Raw genomic sequence first — 19,574 nt, forward strand, 5'->3', positions numbered from 1 at the left:
CCCATCTATTTCCCATGAAGTGATGGGACCGGATGCCATGATCTTCGTTTTCTGAATGTTGAGCTTTAAGCCAACTTTTTCACTCTCCTCTTTCACCTTCATCAAGAGGCTTTTGAGCTCCTCTTCACTTTCTGCCATAAGGGTGGTGTCATCTGCATATCTGAGGTTATTGATATTTCTCCCGGCAATCTTGATTCCAGCTTGTGTTTCTTCCAGTCCAGCGTTTCTCATGATGTACTCTGCATATAAGTTAAATAAACAGGGTGACAATATACAGCCTTGACATACTCCTTTTCCTATTTGGAACCAGCCTGTTGTTCCATGGCCAGTTTTAACTATTGCTTCCTGACCTGCATACAAATTTCTCAAGAGGGCAGATCAGGTGGTCTGGTATTCCCATCTCTTTCAGAATTTTCCACAGTTTATTGTGATCCACACAGTCAAAGGCTTTGGCATAGTCAATAAAGCAGAAATAGATATTTTTCTGGAACTCTCTTGCTTTTTCCATGATGCAGCAGATGTTGGCAATTTGATCTCTGGTTCCTCTGCCTTTTCTAAAACCAGTTTGAACATCAGGAAGTTCACGGTTCACATATTGCTGAAGCCTGGCTTGGAGAATTTTAAGCGTTACTTCACTAGCGTGTGAGATGAGTGCAATTGTGCAGTAGTTTGAGCATTCTTTGGCATTGCCTTTCTTTGGGATTGGAATGAAAACTGACCTTTTCCAGTCCTGTGGCCACTGCTGAGTTTTCCAAATTTGCTGGCATATTGAGTGCAGCACTTGCACAGCATCATCTTTCAGGATTTGGAATAGCTCAACTGGAATTCTGTCATCTCCACTAGCTTTGTTCATAGTGATGCTTTCTAAGGCCCACTTGACTTCACATTCCAGGATGTCTGGCTCTAGGTCAGTGATCACACCATCGTGATTATCTGTGTCATGAAGATCTTTTTTGTACAGTTCTTCTGTGTATTCTTGCCATCTCTTCTTAATATCTTCTGCTTCTGTTAGGTCCATACCATTTCTGTCCTTTATCGAGCCCATCTTTGCATGAAATATTCCTTTGGTATCTCTGATTTTCTTGAAGAGATCTCTAGTCTTTCCCATTCTGTTGTTTTCCTCTATTTCTTTGCATTGATCGCTGAAGAAGGCTTTCTTATCTCTTCTTGCTATTCTTTGGAACTCTGCATTCAGATGTTTATATCTTTCCTTTTCTCCTTTGCTTTTCGCTTCTCTTCTTTTCACAGCTATTTGTAAGGCCTCCCCAGACAGCCACTTTGCTTTTTTGTATTTCTTTTCCATGAGGATGGTCTTGATCCCTGTCTCCTGTACAATGTCACGAACCTCATTCCATAGCTCATCAGGCACTCCATCTATCAGATCTAGGCCCTTACATCTGTTTATCACTTTCACTGTATAATCATAAGGGATTTGATTGAGGTCATACCTGAATGGTCTAGTGGTTTTCCCTACTTTCTTCAATTTAAGTCTGAATTTGGCAATAAGGAGTTCATGTTCTGAGCCACAGTCAGCTCCTGGTCTTGTTTTTGCTGACTGTATAGAACTTCTCCATCTTTGGCTGCAAAGAATACAATCAATCTGATTTTGATGTTGACCATCTGGTGATGTCCCTGTATAGAGTCTTCTCTTGTGTTGACAGAATGTGGTCCACTGGAGAAGGAAATGGCAAACCACTTCAGTATTCTTGCCTTGAGAACCTCATGAACAGTATGAAAAGGCAAAATGATAGGATACTGAAAGAGAAACTCCCCAGGTCAGTAGGTGCCCAATATGCTACTGGAGATCAGTGGAGAAATAACTCCAGAAAGAATGAAGGGATGGAGCCAAAGCAAAAAGCTGTGGATGTGACTGGTGATAGAAGCAAGGTCCGAAGCTGTAAAGAGCAATATTGCATAGGAACCTGGAATGTCAGGTCCATGAATCAAGGCAAATTGGAAGTGGTCAAACAAGAGATGGCAAGAGTGAATGTCGACATTCTAGGAATCAGTGAACTGAAATGGACTGGAATGGGTGAATAACTCAGGTGACCATTATATCTACTACTGTGGGCAGGAATCCCTCAGAAGAAATGGAGTAGCCATTATGGTCAACAAAAGAGTCCGAAATGCAGTACTTGGATGCAATCTCAAAAACGACAGAATGATCTCTGTTCGTTTCCAAGGCAAACCATTCAATATCACAGTAATCCAAGTCTGTGCCCCAGTCAGTAGCGCTGAAGAAGCTGAAGTTGAACGGTTCTATGAAGACCTACAAGACCTTTTAGAACTAACACCCAAAAAAGATGTCCAGGGGACTGGAATGCAAAAGTAGGAAGGCAAGAAACACCTGGAGTAACAGGCAAATTTGGCCTTGGAATACGGAATGAAGCAGGGCAAAGACTAATAGAGTTTTGCCAAGAAAATGCACTGGTCATAGCAAACACCCTCTTCCAACAACACAAGAGAAGACTGTATACATGGACATCACCAGATGGTTGCCCATGCCTGCTACCTAAACTGAGAAGACAGCAACATGGACTTCACATGATTTTTAGAGCTGTAAGTCAAGAAACAGCCCATAGAGGGCAGGAGGGGGTGAGGCCTGAGGACACTGCTCAGGGGCACTGCCAGATACAGACAGAAGGGGCTTTGAGCAGCGGATCGGTCAGCTCAGGCTGCATAACAATACACCACAGCTCCATGGGTTTAACAGCAGAAATTTATTTTTTCAGTTCAGGAGACCAGAAGCTGAGGATCAAGGTAGCACCAGGTTGGCTTCTTCTGAGGCCTCCGTCCTTGGCTCGCAGATGGCCACCTTCTCATGGTGTCCTTGCAAGGTCTTTCCTCTGTGTGTGCACCTCTCTGGTGTTTCTCTGTGTCTCCAAGCTCCCTCATTTCATAAAGACATCAGTCACATTGGATTATAACCCATCCTATTGAAATGGGAATCCGAGTTCTTGTTCTCGGAGCCGAAGAATGAACTTGAAGAACACACAAACACTCACAGTGGCAAATGAATAGGATTTATTAAAGAGAAGGAAAGTACAAACTTCTGAGCATAGACACTGAAAGGGGGTAAACAGTCCACCAAAAGGTGGGAATTACAGCAGCTCTATATCTTTACCATGATTAATCTATACAATTTTGGTTGGCTCCTGTCCTTAAAATATGTCATATTTAACCAATCAGTTTAAAGGTCAAGATGCTTAATATCCTTTTGGCTTCTTTTCTTCCTCAGATTAAGTCACCACTCTTTTCTTTGCCCCCTGGCCATGTTTCAGTGGACCAGAAGTATGGGTTTAAGATTAATGATCACCAGTTGTTTTTCCCTCAGGCATATGGAACAGAAGTTAATTACTGCCCTTCCCTGGATCTGAGTGCTAATTATTTATCAGATCAAGGGCACACTCCAGGAATTTGGGACAAAGGGTATACTTTTAGGCTAATTGAAAACAGATCAAGGTCTAAGAGTCCTACACTGACTGCCTAGCAATTCCTACCTCACTATTGACTTCATTTTAACTTAATCACCTGTCTAAAGGCTCTTCTGTCTCTAAATGCAGTCATCTTAAGGAGTATTGCTTGGAGAAGGAAATGGCAATCCACTCCAGTACTATTGCCTGGAAAATCCCATGGACAGAGGAGCCTGGTAGGCTACAGTCCATGGGGTCGCAAAGAGTCGGACACGACTGAGTGACTTCACATTCAGGAGTATTGAGGGTTAGGATTCAACATGTGAATTTAGTAAGGACATACTTTAGACCATAATAAGCAGTGTAGGAACATGAAACCATGCTGGGCACCACTGGCCTGGGAGGTTTGTTTGAAAGGATGGGAGATGAAAAGGAAAGATACAGTAGCAATTAGAATCAAGGGTGAGGTCTGGAGTTTAAAACCACTAGTTAGAACTGGGATTATTTTATGGGTTGATTTGTTCCTACTGCCCCTGCCCCCACAACTAAATATCTTGAAATCCTATCCTCTACAACTCCAGAATGTGACCTTTTTTGGTAATCAAGTTAAAATGAGGTTATTAGGATGGGTCCTGTGAAGAAAGCTGAGAGCCGAAGAATTGATGCTTTTGAACTGTGGTGTTGGAGAAGACTCTTGAGAGTCCCTTGGACTGCAAGGAGATCCAACCAGTCCATTCTAAAGGAGGTCAGTCCTGGGTGTTCTTTGGAAGGAATGATGCTAAAGCTGAAACTCCAGTACTTTGGCCACCTCATGCGAAGAGTTGACTCACTGGAAAAGACCCTGATGCTGGGAGGGATTGAGGGCAGGAAGAAAAGGGGACAACACAGGATGAGATGGCTGGATGGCATCACCGACTCGATGGATGTGAGTTTGAGTGAACTCTGGGAGTTGGTGATGGACAGGGAGGCCTGGTGTGCTGTGATTCATGGGGTCGAAAAGAGTCGGACACGACTGAGCGACTGAACTACAACTACTAATCAAATTTGACTGGTGTCCTTATAAAAGGGGAAATTTGAACACAGAGACACACAGAGAAGGAAAACTATGGAAATATGGAGGATTAGAGGGAGTGATCTATGAGTGTACTCAGTCATGAGCGACTCTGTGACTCCATGGACTATAACCTGCCAGACTCCTCTGTAATGGGATTTTCAGGGCAAGAATACTGGAGTGGGTTGCGTTTCCTCCTCCAGGGGATCTTCCTGACCCAGGGATTGAACCTGAGTCTCCTGCAGTGGCAGGCAGGTTCTTTACCACTGTGCCACCTGGGAATCCAATCTATGAGCTGCTGCTGCTGCTGCTAAGTTGCTTTAGTCATGTCCGACTCTGTGCAACCCCATAGACGGCAGCCCACCAGGCTCCACCACCCCTGGGATTCTCCAGGCAAGAACACTGGAGTGGGTTGCCATTTCCTTCTCCAACGCAATAAAGTGAAAAGTGAAAGTGAAGTCGCTCAGTTGTGTCTGACTCTTAGCAACCCCATGGACTGCAGCCTACCAGGCTCCTCCATCCATGGGATTTTCCAGGCAGGAGTACTGGAGTGGGTTGCCATTGCCTTCTTCAAATCTATGAGCTAAGGAATGCCAAATATTGTCAGTAAACTACCAGAAGCTGGGAAGAACACAGAAGGATTCCCTTAAAGTTTTCAGAGGGAGCATTAGCTTGTTTTTTTGCCCTCACAATTTAGATATTATTTTTCATAACATCAAGGTTAGATTTTTCAAAATTTGGAATTAAAAAAATTTTTTACTTACCCTTTTTTCTTGTATCTCAGACCTATCGAGGATTCTTTCTCTCTCTCTTTATAGTATAGACTTTAGAATTTCAATTAGTAAGAGTTTGGAGGTCAACTTCCTCAGTGTTTATCTAAAAATGGCTTTATTTTGCCCTTGTTCTTGAGAAGTAGTTCTGTGAAGTATATCTATCTAGCCTGACAGCTGTCTTATTTTAGCATTTTGAAGATACTTTCTTACTATTTTCTAACTTCCATTGTTGCTGCTAAGTCAGCTGTCACTCTAATTATCACTTGTTTGTGGTTATCTTTCCTTTCTCACTGTGGCTGTCCTAAGGACATCATTGCCTCTGATTTCTGCAGTTTTGCTATGATGTGTCTAAGTGCCTTCTTTTGTCCTCCTTCTTTTTAGTTATTCTGTTTGGAGGTCATAGGAATTCCTGAATCTGAGGATTTGTGTCTTTCATAGTATTTGGAAAATGACTTTGTCTCTCTCTCTCTTTTTTATGGGGGAGGAAATGTGCTAATCTAAGCAAAAAACTAAGAACATGTCATCTGGCCCTATCACTTCATGGCAAATAGATGGAGAAGAAATGGAAGCAGTGACAGACTTTAGTTTCCTGGGCTCCAAAATCACTGCAGATGGTAACTGCAGCCATGAGATTAAAAGATTCTTGCTCCTTGGAAGAAAAGCTATGACAAACCTAGACAGCATATTAAAAAACAGACATCACTTTGCCAGCAAAGCTCCATCTGCTCGAAGCTCTGGTTTTTCCAGAAGTCATATATGGATGTGAGAGCTAAACAGTAAGCAAGACTGAACACTGAAGAACTGATGCTTTTGAACTGTGTTGCTGGAGAAGACTCTTGAGAGTCCCTTGGACTGCAAGGAGATCCAACCAGTCAATCCTAAAGGAAATCAACCCTGAATATTCATTGGAAGGACTGATGCTGAAGCTGAAGCTCCAATACTTTGGCTACCTGATGTGAACAGCTGACTCTCTGGAAAAGACACTGATGCTGGGGAAGATTGAAGGCAGGAGAAGGGGACAACAGATGATGAAATGGTTGGATGGCATCATCACCTCAATATACATGAGTTTGCGAAAACTCTGGAAGATAGTAATGGACAGGGAAGTACCGGAGTCCAGCTCTAGCAGCCAGGGATTCAACCTGAAGAGATGGATGGTGTCGGCGAGAGAAATGAGGCAGCCTCTCAGTTTTCTTGGACTGCCTATTTATTTCAAGTTTAAGATTCTCTTTTATACTTTTACAAAAACATTAGGTCAGAGGTTTGACATTTTCAGTTCCTCACCCAGATTTATTATCTCCATAAATCATTGTTTCTCTTCAGAGTTCCTGCTTCAGGGATTCTCTAGGAATCAGCTTTACCATCTATTATCTACCTCCTCTAATGTGTCCTATAGTTAACTTGTGATTACATTGTAACTCATGCTACATTCCTCAGTTTACTACTTATCTTCCTAAATCCTGTTTGCCCCTAACATCCTGAGCTCAGTTCAGTTCAGTTCAGTTCAGTCGCTCAGTTGTGTCCGACTCTTTGCGACCCCATGAATTGCAGCACGCCAGGCCTCCCTGTCCATCACAAACTCCCGGAGTTCACTCAGACTCACGTCCTTTGAGTCAGTGATGCCATCCAGCCATCTCATCCTCTGTCGTCCCCTTCTCCTCCTGCCCCCAATCCCTCCCAGCATCAGAGTCTTTTCCAAGGAGTCAACTCTTCACATGAGGTGGCCAAAGTACTGGAGTTTCAGCTTCAGAATCATTCCTTCCAAAGAAATCCCAGGGCTGATCTCCTGAGCTCACTATGTCTTAAAAAGGCTTCTAGTTATAGTGTCTCTAAAAATTCCTAACTTCTATAAGCTATAGTAAAATACGCTAACTTTACAACATTCCTTAAATCTTTAACTTCTAACTGTTTTAATTATTTCTAAGCCCTCAATTCAGTAAACTCCTTTGCCATAAACATTCTCCTCACAAATAGGCTTCAGATAGCAATCCCTCCCATGGCCTCAAGCTACGGCCTATGTGCCCATCCTGGAACACTCTTTTGTAAAATCCTTGAACAAATGTCAGTGATTAATTTTATGAATTATTTTCTGAGCACAGCTGCAGAAGGCTTTGTGCCTTCTCATGCTCCTGTCAAGAACAATAAGCACCTTAATATTCCTTTTCAGTCAACTTAGCCAAGGAGAGGAAAAGACAAGTCAGAATTACAAGGCCTAACTCCTTCATCCCGGGACCGTGCCTACAGAATGAGGAGAGGGGTCTGGGGCCGTGCCTCCATTTTGTCAGTAATGCCTAATGTGGCTCCCGACAGGGAAGCCTGTCGTGCTGCAGTCCATGGAGTTGCAAAGAGTCAGACATAGCTGAGCAACTGAACCACAAAAACGTGCTAATAATTTTTTATTTTAAAACAGTTTTAGGTTTATAGAAGCACATAGATAGTGTAAAAATAGAAACTGGTACATCTACCCCACACCCAGTTTCCCCTATTATTAGCATTTTACATTGGTGAGGTGCATGCTCAACTGCTTTAAAATCTGCTTCTCATCAGTTCTTTTTGTCCTCTTCTCCTATAACTCTCATGAGATGTACATTGGCATTTTACTCTATCTTAAATGCTCTTAACCATTATTTCATAGTGTCTGTCTCATTTAATACCTGTCCTACTGTGTAATTTACTTAGACCTATCTTCCAGCTCACCAATTCTCTCTTCAGCTATGTCCATACTGCTGTTTAGCCCATTGATTAGTATTTTATATTTCATTTATAGTAGTCTTTACTCCTATAAGTTCTATTTGGATATTTTTCAAATTTTATCTGAATATTATTACTGACTGTTTGCTCTCTTTATTAGTATTTTTAAACCCTACTTTGTTTCTTTAAACATATTGTATTCTACATTTGATAATCCAAATACCTGAAGTCTTTGTCATTCTGGTCTTTATTTTTAATGCTGATTTATTCATAAAATATTGTTTCATTTTCTGTTTTGTGATTTTATTTTTCCTTTGTAAAAATATGTATATGCTATAAGTCTATCAATGACAATTAAGGCCTGGGTTGAGACTGCAACTAATGTTCACTTATGCAAAATGGAGGGACTACAGACAAGAATCACCTTAAGTGACAATACTTGGGTTGGGAGAGGAGGTTACTTGTCTCGGTCTGAGATAGACAATTGTCCCTGTTGTCTTTCTCTGAGTGCCATGAAGGGTTTTGTTTTTCTAACTTCCTCTTCTTCAGTGGGTGTAACTCTTTTAAAAACCTATAAATACCTGTGATGGGTTTTGATCTGCCTCCTAGCTTTGAATTCCATCCCTCTGAACACTGATGTTCTAGATCGGTGGTCCCCAACTTTTTGGCTCCAGGGACTGGTTCCATGGAAGACAGTTTTTCCACGGATTGGGGGAGGTGGGGCAGGGGATGGTTTCAGGATGATTCAAGTGCATTGCATTTATTGTGCACTTTATTTCTATTATTATTACATTGGCTCCACCTTAGATCATCAGGCATTAGATCCTAGAGGTTGGGGACCCCTGTTCTAGACCAGTGCTCCTAGGGTGTTCTTGCTTCTCTATTGTGCTGACTTACCTTCCTGAATTCCTGCAGTTTTGTACCTGGCCACCACCACAATACTCTCTAAACCATACATAATGTATGTACTTTATATTTATTATAAAACAGCCCCTGCTGCTACTGCTAAGTCACTTCAGTCGTGTCCGACTCTGTGCGACCCCATAGACGGCAGCCCACCAGGCTCCTCCATCTATGGGATTTTCCAGGCAAGAATACTGGAGTGGGTTGCCATTGCCTTCTCCTAGAAAACAGCCCCTAAAGTATATTTATCATTTATATTATATGTACATATTTGAATAACATATAACATATGTACATGTTTATGAATGAACACAATTGAGTGGTTATTAATGTTATGCTGAAGAGGATACGGAAGGAGAAGGAAAAAGATGGGTTTACTCATACTAGGGCAGCAATAGCAAAATAAGGGAAACAGTCATTTGTCCCATATATTTACACTCATGATGTAGGAACACCAGTGGGATATGTGTTTTAGCATTTGGCACGTTTTAAGGTAAATAAGAAGAAAAAACTTTCATTAAGAATTCCAAACATGCCAGCAATACTTTTTGGATGTCATAATTTTCACTCAAGGGAGGGGAGAGAAAGGCTGGGAGGATGGCAGGGCAGTTTCTCACCCACCCCCTACCTCCCGCCCCTCACTGCTCCTGACTTTGCCAGCACTTGAGCCCTGACAGGAAAGTAAAAGAAAGGTGATGTTAGCAACCTCAGGCACGTGACTTCTTAACCCAACACTTCTTAATCCACTCCTTAGCTCTGTTTTCAATCACACTTAGGAAAAGGGGCACGTTTACCTTCGCGGCTCATTATCTGAGCTGCCATTGTTTCTGTTTCTCTCAAAGTTGGTCTCCAGTTCTCAGAATCTCTCTTCTCAACTCTCCTGACAGTCCTTTTCACAAATATATAGACATATTTCTCTAGTTCTTCCTTGGATCTGTGTGCCCAAGTGACCAAGGCAGCACATGACTGCAGAATTGGCTGTCCCTGGAATGGGGTCAGACGATGAGAAAGGAGTGTGCTAAGGCCTCCAGTGCCTGGGGATACAAGGGCATCTTTATGTGTGATCTGAAGTCAGCTTGCCTTTGAATGAGACAGGTTTGAGCCATCGCTGGTGCTGAAATAAACTCTTTGTTTACTCCGAGCCCCAAAGGAACACACATTCAGCTCATCTCTGTTGAGAAGACTGCATCCCTGTGACAATCAAAGAGCCTTCACTGTTGGCAATGAATAGGAGGTTCTGTTATGGTGATGATGGTCCAGGACTTTTATCTTCCCTTTGTGGCATCTCAAAGCTGAAACCCTGGTGAACTTTTTCTTTCTTTTTCTAGGTCATAAAGAGGAAACCTGGATTCTAGATGACTGCAAAGAGGTAAAGTACCTCAAAAAAATAAAATTCTTTCTGAAAGATTTTAATCAGAGAATGGTGCTATGTTTTGTGAAATCATGTTACAAAATGAATTTTACCAAGATGGAGACACAAACAGACTAACAGCAATAAAAGCACAGGCTTACCTTGAAAGACAAAAAGATAAACCTTACTGGCCAATTGTAAACCTCTATAAATTCTCTGTTTATTTCATTTTTATCTTTTATTTTACTTTTTAAAAAAAGTTTGTTTATTTGGCTGCGCTGGGTCTTGGTTATCACACTTGGTTTATTTCTGGCCAAAATCTTGGCTTTCTCTGCTCACTGAAGCTGAATAAAAAGTACGGAGACAGAGTTTGGAGGAAGTAGAAAGGTGGCTTTAATTCTCAACCAGCGGAGAGGGGAACATAATAGACTCCTGCCTCAAGAACTGTGCCCCCTGCTTCCATGAGGAGTCTGCTGCTGCTGCTGCTAAGTCGCTCCAGTCGTGTCCGACTCTGTGCGACCCCATAGATGGCAGCCCACCAGGCTCCCCCGTCCCTGGGATTCTCCAGGCAAGAACACTGGAGTGGGTTGCCATTTCCTTCTCCAATGCAGGAAAGTGAAAAGTGAAAGTGAAGTCGCTCAGTCGTGTCCAACTCCTAGTGACCCCATGGACTGCAGCCTACCAGGCGCCTCCGTCCATGGGATTTTCCAGGCAAGAGTACTGGAGTTGGGTGCCATTGCCTTCTCCGTCATGAGGAGTCTAGGGGCTTACATAAAATAAGGGCTTGTAGTCAGGGGTCTATGACGAGGAACAAAGGTGTTAGAATTTTGATTTCTTCTTCTAGGATTGTTTCACAAACAGTAATAGGCTGGCATCAGTAACCCAGAAATTGGGTCTGGCAGCTTGGTGGCTCTGTGGTCTTCTTTCTGATGTATAACTACTAACTATGAGAGGAAGGGTGTTGTAAGGGTAAACACCAGATAGGGGATGTATTTAACATAGACTCAAAGGGAAATAGGTTTGAAGTGTAATTCCTGCAGAGTTAGGGGGCAGAAAAGCAAACTTACATACATGTTGCTGCTGCTGCTGCTGCTAAGTCGCTTCATTCGTGTCTGACTCTGTGTGACCCCATAGACGGCAGCCCACCAGGCTCCCCATCCCTGGGATTCTCCAGGCAAGAACACTGGAGTGGGTTGCCATTTCCCTCTCCAATGCATGAAAATGAAAAGTGAAAGGGAAGTCGCTCAGTCGTGTCTGACGCTCAGCGACCCCATGGACCGCAGCCTTCCAGGCTCCTCCGTCCATGGGATTTTCCAGGCAAGAGTACTGGAGTGGGGTGCCATGTTAGGAGCAGTTAAAAGTAAAAATAACAGAAATGTTCAGGCCTGCTTCTTGTTCTCTTTATCTTCTTTGTTCTCAGGAAAAGGAAAGAAAAACAAATTCATTCCTCTTTTTTTTCCTGTTCACTATTCAATCTTCCTGCAGTGTGGGGGATCTTTTTAGTTGTGGCTTATGGAATCTATTAGTAGTTCCCTGCTCAGGGACTGAACCATGGCTCCCTGCATTGGGAACAGAGTCGTAGCCCCTGGATCATGAGGGAAGTTCCTATGTCATTTTTAAATCTTTTTTTTTTTTTTTAGGTTCAGTTCAGTTCAGTCGCTTGGTCTTGTCCGAACCACCGCACTCCAGACCTCCCTGTCCATCACCAACTCCCAGAATCCACCCAAATCCATGTTAGGTTATCTTTTTTAAAATTCACCTCTCTTACTGATTTCCATCATTTGGATAATATTCTCCAACTTGGTGACTTTTTTTTTTTTTAAGACCTTTTTATTTTTTTACCAGAGAGGTTTTTAATTTTGTAAGCTCAAATCTGTCCATCTTTTTCTTTATGCCTCCAGAGTTTTTTGGGTTTTGGTTTTTCTTGTTTAGAAAGGCCTTTCTTATCTCAGGATTACAAAGAGATACTCTAATTATCTAGGTTTTCTTTTTGCACCTTAATCTTTAATCTATCTGGAATTTATTTTTGTGGATGGTATAAGGATCCAGCTTGACTTTTTTCCCTTTATGAATATCCCTCATTGCTCCTTACTGGCCTATTTGGCTGCCTTGAAAAGATAAGCCTGGGAATGATCAGCCTATTGTATAATCCTGAGGTCAGCGGCAAGAATCTGTTCTGTCCTCACTGCATAAGTGGTGGGGTTATTTTCAAGTAGAAAAAATGCAGGTGAAACCAACCATGGATGTTTAGTTGTAACAAACATGAGTAACTTGCTGTTTTCTTCCAAAAGATACTCTGACTATACGACTCTACTGCTTCAAATTCATTTCCTTTCAGTTTCTAAAGGAATTATTATACATTTGCTTTGTGAATTGTGAATGATCATACAAGATAACAGCCCCTCTGCTCAAAATGCTTCAGTTCAGTTCAGTCACTCAGTCGGGTCCGACTTTCAGTGACCCCATGAATCGCAGCACGCCAGGGCTCCCTGTCCATCACCAGCTCCCGGAGTTCACTCAGACTCACGTCCATCGAGTCAGTTATGCCATCCAGCCATCTCATCCTCTGTCGTCCCCTTCTCCTCCTGCCCCCAATCTCTCCCAGCGTCAGAGTCTTTTCCAATGGGTCAACCCTTCACATGAGGTGGCCAAAGTACTGGAGTTTCAACTTTAGCATCATTCCTTCCAAAGAAATCCCAGGGCTGATCTCCTTCAGAATGGACTGGTTGGATCTTAGTCTTATGGAAAAACCAACTGTATATCAATATCTGTATCTATGTAATATAAATATATACACATGCAGCTGAGTTGAATAAGCACTCTAAAGCAGTATATATTAATGCACTATGAGTGATCTAATGAATTCCTGTATCCCCTCCAAGTCCTCGAGAGGGTAGGATGGTGTCACTGTCATTTTCACCTGCCTGGAACAAAGTAGTAGGTAAGTAACTTTAGGTTGAATGGAATTGAAATAGTAGGTAGCATCAGATCTGAGACAAGAGAGAACTTCATGGTTTTAAAGGTCAGAAGATGCTTCCTAGAGGCAATGCTTTGCTAGCCTTATGGATCCAGGAAGATGGAAAAGAGGAAGGAGGGGCTGTCAAGGCCATCTGACCCTGAGTATTCCAGTGGTCATGTATGGATGTGAGAGTTGAACCATAAAGAAAGCTGAGTGCTGAAGAATTGATGCTTTGAACTGTGATGTTGGAGAAGACTCTTCAGAGTCCCTTGGACTGCAAGGAGATCCAACCAGTCCATCCTAAAGGAGATCAGTCCTAAATATTCATTGGAAGGACTGATGCTGAAGCTGAAGCTCCAATACTTTGGCCACCTGATGAGAAGAACTGACTCATTGGCAAGGACCCTGATGCTGGGAAAGATTGAAGGTAGGAGGAGAAGGGGATGACAGAAAATGAGATGGTTGGATGGCATCACCAACTCGATGGACATGAGATTGAGCAAGCTCTGGGAGTTGGTGATGGACAGGGAGGCCTGGCTTGCTGCAGTCTATGGGGTCACAAAGAGTCGGACACGACTGAGCAACTGAACTGAACTGAATTGTCTCCCTTGAAACCAATTTTCACTGTTCTCACATATTAGTTCAGGTTGTCTGGGAGGGAGCTGAAAAGCTGTGAACATGATGTTGATCTCCCTCAATCATCAAATGCTCCCAGAGCCCCGTAGCTTTTCAGACCTGTGGAAATAAATTCTCTGGGAGCAACTTCCCCACTGACTCTTCTCTCTGCAGGAGTGACCAGCCAAGCGTGAGGCTCATGGAGGACTCCATCTGTCACAGGGCATTAGTGCTGTGAGTACACATCGTGCTCACTGAGCAGAAGATACAAAACACCCTCCGCCGTCTCGGCACAAGCCTGAGTCTGACCTTTCCTCTCAGAGCCAGATCTAGTGTCAGTCACTCAACAGCAGCAGGCTTTCTGCCCAAGCACAGGAGCAACACAGCTGGCCCTGAAGATGCTGACCCTGCATGTCAGCTCTGAGGGAAGCAAGAAAAAGATGCTGAACACAACAGAATGGACCTCATGCCCTAGGTCAGAGCCCCCTGAATTTGCCCGGGACATTTCCTGGGACAGCAGGACCCTGGGACAGGAGGAGCGTGGCTGTGGTCTAAGCTGGGAGGATACAGGCCCATGCAGACCAATAGGCATCTTTCTCTGCTAATGAGGACCCTGTGCCCAGCCTGTTGGAGCAGGAAGGTGGAAAATGGGACATCCTCCTTGTCTTAATTCAGATCATCATGGCCATGATGGCTGCTCTCCTAAGACCACTGGGGCTGGTCATATTGTTCAGCAGTATCGTTTAAGCTTCTCTTAAAAAAAAAAAAAAAAAAAACACCCAGAGCAGGCCCAGGAAAGTCTGCCCTCTGCCCATGGTCACATACGAGAAAGATTGACTTTATACAAATATTTGACCTTCATTTGCTAGAGACACTTCCATGCAAACACGCACACACACGCGCACACATAGCCAGCTACTTAAAATGTTTCTTCTAATGCCTGTTTGTTTTTTTTAATGAGAAATTGATCTCAGCTTCAGAGATTCTTTTTTTTATGTAAGTGGTTTTTTATTTATTTATTTGGTTGAGTCTGGTCTGAGTTGTGGCACACAGGATCTTCCTTGCATCATGTGGCATCTTTTGTTGTGTTGCGTGGACTCTCCGGTTGTGGCACATGGGCTTAGTTGCTCTGAGGCATGTGGATCTTAGTTCCCTGACCAGGGGTCGAACCCATGTCTCCTGAAAGATGGATTCTTAACCACTGGGCCACCAGGGAAGCCCCTCTTTCAGAGATTCTGCTTGCCACGGAGCACTCTGGCTCCAAATCTTTCCTTGGCTGATGCTTCTTGTCCTTTGCGGCTTCCCTGGTGGCTCAGATGGTAAAGAATATACCTGCAATGTGGGTGACTTGAGTTTGATTCCTGGGTTAGGAAGACCCCCTGGAGAAAAATTCTTGCCTGGAAAATTCAGCTTATATGTCACCCCCTTCTGAGAGTCCTTTCCTGTCTAGTCTAGGACATACCCTTCAGCCCAGATTCCCCACCCACCCTGAGACTTCATTTTTGAAGGAAAGGAAGAACTAGATATAATTTATTTCATTTTATCAGAACTAAATATAATTGGAAGTTATCTCTTTCACTCATTCATTCCTCTGCTCACTTGTTTATCAGACGCCTGCCTCCACTCGAAGATAAGCTTCGTGAGAACAGAAAACTTATCTTACTCACTTTCTCCCCAGCTCCTAAAACAGTGTTTGGCAAGAGTAAATGTTCAATAAACATTTGCTGAATGAACAAATGAAAACCTGTCAGACTCCATTTAGCAAAGCAGCTTTGATTTTGCTGCTACCTCAAGCGAACATCTTATTTCCCTTCCTTTTTTTTTTCCCCACAGCTCAGTGCTTTGTCTCCACTTTTGATAACTCCTTCCTCAGTCCGGCTTCATATCTGGCCCCACTGCCTCTGTAAAGCAGATCTTTTGAAGGTCACCTATGTCTCCTTCATGGTCAGACTCAGCGGCCTTTCGATGGCCTCTGCTTATTTGACTAATTTTCAGATTTGGCAGTGAGGACATTTCTTGCGAGGGTTTCCCAGGTGGCTCAGTGGGTAAAGAATCTGCCTGTAACGCAGGAGATGCAGGCAGACTCAGGTTCGATCCCCTGGTCAGGAAGATCCCCTGGAGGAGGACATGGCAACCCACTCCAGTATTCTTGTCTGGAGAATCCCATGGACAGAGGAGCCTGGTGGGCTACAGTCCTTAGAGTCTCAAAGAGTCAGACACAAGTGACTGAGCATGCACGCATACCCTTCTTGTGATGCTTCTCATGGTAGCCCTGGTAAACTGAGCCCTTGCTCTTCTCTGTGTTTTTATTTTGCCTGCTGTGTATCTGTTCTTCCTGAGTGCTCCTTTACCTTATGTCCTTATGGCTTTGTTTCCCAGTCTCTTTCTTTTTTACATCGTAGGTGGTATCTACTACTCTGTCTTCATCACAGGTCTCAGTTGCAGATAACACGTACAGGAGTCAGAATAGCAGTTCACAAATGGCATTTCTTTTACTCTAGCACATGGATGGTTGTCTTTCTGCATTCTCCTGAGCCCAAGGATGATCATGGGACTCACTTTTGCCAATGAAATGTGAAGGAAAGAAAGGCGCGTGTCACTTCCAGGCAGCAGTGTTCTGAACTGGCTCCTGATTGTCCATGTTCCCCTTGCCCAGTCTCTGTGGCCACTGAGAACACCCTAAAATGAAGCCACCATGAAACCACATCCCTGAGTAATTAGGGTGAACAGAGACTCCCTGCTGAATTGCAGTGGCCATGGAGTGTGAGTTATAAATAAGCACTGTTGTTTCAAGTCACTGGGATTTTTAGTGCTGCTTCTTATAGCAACATAACCTGGCCTATCCTGACTAATACAACAACTCAGTCTGACTTTTTGCGGAAGCTCAGTGCCCACTTCTCCAACTGCCTTCAAGATTTCTATCTGCTTTACTTAGAGAAGTATACACCTAAAATATCTGTATTTATAGTCATCATTTTTTTCCCCATCTCTGAAACATCCTTCTTCCCTGACTTTTCTTTTTTGGCTAATGGCACCAATACACTTCTCAAAACTTAAACTTATACAGCCAGTTGCCACGTGTTGTCCATCTTTTATTTACACCCTGCTGTGTTGTTCCCATTGGGCCCTCCCGGGTCTTAACCTTGGCTAGTACACAGCAGGGTCCACGCTAGACAGGCATACTACTGGATCAGTCCATCTCACTGTTTCCATTCTCTTTATAATCAACTCTTTTCCCTTTATCATTGGCTATTCATGAATATGATAAAAGTAAATATCCAGATTGTATTCCTTTGTTCAAAAACTTCAACGTGCCACCACTGTCTACTGAATCAACTCTCAGTTCTTGGTCTAGCATTTAGACCCCCTTTTTTCTCACCTCTAATCTGCTCTCTGACTACTCCTTTGCATGGATCTTACATTAGCAATAAAACACTTAACTCACTATAAATGAAATATACTCTGAGCTAGTTTGCCTCTGGTACACTTAGAATTAATTCCCTGCCCTTGCTTTTCTTTCCACATGTCTGTTGAAACCCAAATCCATCTTCAAAATTCTGCTGAGATGCCATTTTCTTCATAGAATCTTCTCTGATCCCTCCAACCAACAGTGACTCTACTCTCTTCTGAACCCTCAGGTACTAGCTTTGCTCAACTTCTTACTGTCACAGTAATTTCTGCAGGATTCTCAGCTCTCCTACAGTTACCTTTCCTCTTTGAACTCACCAAATCCTGAACACCTTTGACTTCCCCACAGAGCACAGTTCCTAACTTTTGTTGTTTTTCCATAAACACTAGTTGAGTGAAGAAGCTCCAGGACATGACCTCAATTCACAGAAAAGTTGTGTGACTAAGCGAAGTGAATGCATGTGGGACTTTCACAATTTGACAAAATGGAGAGCTGTATCAAGTCTAAGCAATAATCAGTGTTATTACTGTTGTCTTTTTGGGTCTGCATCTAATACAAAAATGGGCCATCGCTGGGCTATGAAATTTCATTTGATGTGAATTAGAGAAGTATTGCTGGTGGTAATGACCACCTAAATATTAGAAACATCTGTGGCTCACCATCATTAGCTGTTCCCAGTGTGGTTTATTAAAGAAATACTGTCAGATCCCAACTGTATACTTAAGGCTGTTTATTTATAGCACGGTAAGTACTGGAGAAGTAACTGGAAACCCTCAAATCTCCCTGCTGTCACTTGTTACAGGAAAAAAAAAAAAATCTTATTACTGAAATGACTCCTTTATAACCTCTCCTTGCTCTTGAATATCAGCTTTTCTCCAAACCCATCTGACCCTGGGAATATGGGTGGCATGTGTTGTAAAGTAATGAGTGACCACAGAGCTCATGACTCTCCAAAGGTGAGAAATACAAATACAGATAACCATGAACATGAACTTGCTCTGCGAACTCTCCACATCAGTGGCTCTTTAAAGTGTAGTCTCCAGACCAGTAGCACCAGCAGCACATGGATCCTTGTTTGAAATTCAGATTCTTGAGCCCATTCTCAGACCTACCAAGTCAGGAACTCTGTCAGTAGGGTCTAGACATTTGTATTTTAACAAAGTCTTCCTGTTAGATGGACACTCAAGTTTGAGAAGCACTGCTCTATACCATGTGTTAAGATCTCAAGTCAAGAGAACTGAGTAAAGTTCATTACTAGCAGGGTAAAAGATGTCTCTGGGTTTTAGATTATCTGTTCTTAATATATTAGGCCTATTGCTGCACTGACACAGTTTGTGTGTATGTGTGTGCTTAATGAAAGTATTCATATGAACATTTTTGTGTTTTTTTCATATGAACATTTTTGATGAAAATACTGACATCACAGCCTAACAGACAATCTGAATTGTACATTATGTCACAGTTTTAGCTTGTCTCTTGGGTTAAATAGAGACTTATTCAAAGCAGCTTAAATTGGAGGGAGGAAATTACTGTGAGAAATCAGGTGAAGTGAGTAGGAGGTCCTTTGGATAGTTCAGAAGAGGAGATCTGAAACAGGGTGGAGCCTCACGCAGTCTGTAGCTGGCTGATGGCTCTGAGTTTAAGTTTGGTCAAAGTATCCTGGAAGAGCTGCAATACCACACCATGACTGTGATGCAATTGCAGTCTCATATGTTTGCTTTTTAAAAATCCCACTATCAACTTCCTCTGTTTAATCATGTTTTTTGTGCTCCACAATTGTGGGTTGTAGGGTTAATTCTTTCAGTGTTTTTCTTTTGAGAGAAAGAGTATGACAGGATCAACTTGTCTTTTGGGTCCCAAATTATTCGTCATTTTTGGTGAGAGTCAAATACTTACTTGATAACTTATACTGTACAGACCTAAACCAATCAAAATGGAGAATCAACATATTAGAAAAGATGCCAACCAATTAGAATGAGCACTGACTGTAAACACCTGGCTTGGCCATACCACTGCATACCTGCTGAATGTCAGGCTGAAAAAGAGCTGTTTAGATCTGTCCCTTTCGAATGGACTTTGGTCAGAGCAAAAGGATCAATATAAGCAGAAATTATAGGGATTTTAATGCTCAATAGCATAACCACAGAGCTCAGCACAGTGCCTGGCACATAGTAGACACTCATTAAATGCTTATCAGGGCTTTTAATTTGGAAACTATGCTTCTAAATATTTAAATAATACCTGTACTTAAAATTCAAGCTCTGAGTTAAATATTTTGTTCCTTTCTTACAATTGGCCCTTGAGTCTGCTTATCTATTCCTCTTGCCCTAACCCCTGCCTCACCAACATCGCATGGACCATTTCAATAACCTTCTAGTTCATCTTCTTATCTCTAGAATCTTTCTCTCT

The sequence above is a fragment of the Bos indicus genome, chromosome 14, assembly GCF_029378745.1.
Source record: "Bos indicus isolate NIAB-ARS_2022 breed Sahiwal x Tharparkar chromosome 14, NIAB-ARS_B.indTharparkar_mat_pri_1.0, whole genome shotgun sequence".
NCBI lineage: Eukaryota > Metazoa > Chordata > Mammalia > Artiodactyla > Bovidae > Bos > Bos indicus.